This window comes from Cupressus sempervirens, chromosome 5, assembly GCF_028749045.1.
Source record: "Cupressus sempervirens isolate cs-2001-9-10 chromosome 5, ASM2874904v1, whole genome shotgun sequence".
In the NCBI taxonomy this organism is placed as follows: Eukaryota; Viridiplantae; Streptophyta; class Pinopsida; order Cupressales; family Cupressaceae; genus Cupressus; species Cupressus sempervirens.
Window position 1 is genome coordinate 245,416,853 of NC_143122.1, and position 503 is coordinate 245,417,355.

The window sequence follows — 503 nt, forward strand, 5'->3', positions numbered from 1 at the left end:
TGTACATTATCTCTAAATCAATCCAAGAAACTATTCCATTCAGAACAATAAGTTATTCAAGCAAAATCCTTCACTCAATCTTGAAAACTCCATTTTCTGTCAATCAAACTCCTCCTCACACGTGTTGTCCATACAATAGTATGTCCAACCCCTTGCTATGAGGTGGATAATGTTTAAATATGATCCCTCTTCCATCTTGGCTTTTGGTTCAAGCCATAACTACCCATGTAGTTCATTCTTCAAAACTGTACAAAAAGTCGCTATGCAATTTTGCAAAAATAACAAAGTTGTCAATGAGCAACTTTTTGACAACTTTTGCAATTTTGCAAGTTGAGCCGTCAAACTTGACAAGTTTGTTTCCAAACCTTAGAAAGTGAACCTAAAACACATAGGGACCACTTTTAAACACATCTTTCCCCCTTTTAGGCATTTTTCCATATTTTGCCTCATTGAGCAATTTCTAAGCATTTTTGCCTATCAGGACCTAATTGACAAAATTTGAC